Raw genomic sequence first — 2,388 nt, 5'->3', positions numbered from 1 at the left:
GTGCTCCGCAACGGGAGAGGCCACAGCAGTGAGAGGCCCGCGTACCACAAAAAAAAAAAAAAAAAAAAAAAAAAAAAAAAGCTGGTAAGAATAAAAATATACATAGATACAGCAGAAAGGCTGGCCCTCTCACCAAGGGCCTTGCTGGGGCCAGAGCTGGGGTCCTGCCCACCCCACAGGGCATTCTAAGGCCCTGACAGCCATGCCCTGAGGCTCTCCAGGGTCAGAAGGATCTGAACACAGACCGACCTGGTCATCACCTGCCCGCTCCCTGACAAGTGTTACTAGAAGCCTCTCGCCAAGCCAGCTGCCCTCCCCCCACCACCCAGGCTGGGCTCCCAGGCCTGCCGTCACTCTGGTCCTCATGTGTCTTGCCCTCCACGGGGCCTGGCTTGGGCTTCGCCTCCCAATACCTGGCCCAGTCCAGACTGTTCCAGTGATGGGCTCTGACTTGCCCCGAGTTTCTGCTTGAAACCTGTCAGGCAGGAGACAGATACCACAGCCCAGTTCTCCACTCCTCAGACACCATGACCTCCAGTCAGCCATCTCGTGCTGCAATGGAGACCCCTCTGAAGCATGGCCAGGGTGCACTCTAGCCTCCCAGCACATACAGGGGCTGGGCCATCTTGCCCTGACCAGGCCACCGTCCCTGTAGGCAGCTCTGACCACCACGAAGTTCTGAAGTCAGTCTATGCCGACCCAGGCATCAGGTCCTGCCACCCCTCCCCCGGCTCTGGCTTTTCTCCCCAAGCTCCTCCCACTCTCCCTGTCCAGGCTGAATTCTGACTTGCTTCTCCCTGCTCTGGCCCCTCTGCTGCCAGAGCCCCTTTCTGGTGCCTGGGTAAGAACCTCACTCCTCCCCTGCTCAGATACCATCCATGGCTCCCTGTGGCTCCCCAGCTGGGCACTGGAGGCCCAGAAGGACCTAGCCCCAAGAGCACAAACCAAAGAACACTGCCTTCTCCCAAACACGTTCCCACCTCTGGTCCTTTGCACAGACCAGTCTCTCCACCAGGAACACCCTTCTGCCTGCCTGGGTAAGCCCTTCAATATATTTCTCAGAAAAGGTCCATGACAGAATGGACAGGAAACCTTGCCCACACCTCAGAGAAGACCCTCATGGGCTCCTCCAGACCCAGACCCCTCTGACCTTGCACAGGACTAGGGTGATCAGCAAGGAGTGTTTCTTAAATGAACAGATGAGGAAATTCCCTTGTGGGACAGTGGTTAGGACTCGGCCCTTTCACTGCCAGGCCCCAGGTTTGACCCCTGGTAGAGGAACTAAGATCCTGCAAGCTGCACGTTGTGGCCAAACCCAAACAAACAAACAAACAAACAAAAACCCAAAACAGATGACAGGCTTCCTGGGTAGAGATAGGATGGAGGGAATAGGGTCCCAGACTTGGGAAAAGGTGATGTGATACTCTTTAAGAAAAATCAACCCATTTTTCTGCATCAAAACCTGAAGCCCTTGAAGATGGGCCCTCCCCATGGGGCTGGGACAGAGCTGTGAGTGGTCCTTACAGGGCCCAGTCCCCACAGTACCCACCCTCCCCTAGCTGCACCCTGCCCAGGAGGGGCCTGGGTGGGCTCGTGTCTCCATTCACCAGATGAGAAAAGTGAGGCCCAGAGAAGGGGAGTGGTATGACCGAGGCCCCATGGGGGATGAGAAACGCCCTCTCCATGCCCCACTCCCAAGTCAGCAGTCACAGAAGGGGTCCCTAGGGTGGATGCAAGGGCAGATGGCCCCAGGAGCCCAGACCACAACAAAGGCCACCTTCTGTGTAGCCCAGACAGCCAACCAGGCTGAAAAGCCGACGTCAGGATACCTAGGAGCCCCCCAACCCACAGCCCCTGGATACGGGAACGTGCAAAGACCCCCCTCCCCAGCCTTCCCTGGCACCTAAGAGGATGGCCCAGTAGCAAATGCCAACATCACCCCTTTCTGGCCGTGTGGCCTCAGGCATGTCGTGTCACCTCAATGTGCCTCAGTTTCCCCACCTCACAGGGCTGCTCTAAGTACGTCCATGTGGACAAAGCACTCAGAACAGGGCCTGGTATACAGCAAGCGCTCAATGACTGTTAAGTAAATAAATCACACCTGCACTTCTCAGACCACCTTCCCGCATTCCTGCCACCACCTCTAGTATTAGCTGCTTGCCCCTTCCTTTCAAATCCACTCACTGTTTAAATCCAACCCCTTTGTTTTCAAAGGAAACAAAGTTACACCGTTACCCAGACTGAGAAAACCAGAAGCCACTGCCACACACATCAGAGTAAAAACATTAAAAAAAAATTAAAAATAGATACGATGAAAATAAAAACTTGTTATTAAGTTCAATTATCACTGGATATTGCTGCCTTTTAACGGGTTCTGCTTCTCATTAA

Source organism: Physeter macrocephalus, chromosome 2 (assembly GCF_002837175.3).
Source record: "Physeter macrocephalus isolate SW-GA chromosome 2, ASM283717v5, whole genome shotgun sequence".
Classification (NCBI taxonomy): Eukaryota; Metazoa; Chordata; class Mammalia; order Artiodactyla; family Physeteridae; genus Physeter; species Physeter macrocephalus.
Note: the sequence above shows the minus strand (reverse complement) of the source record.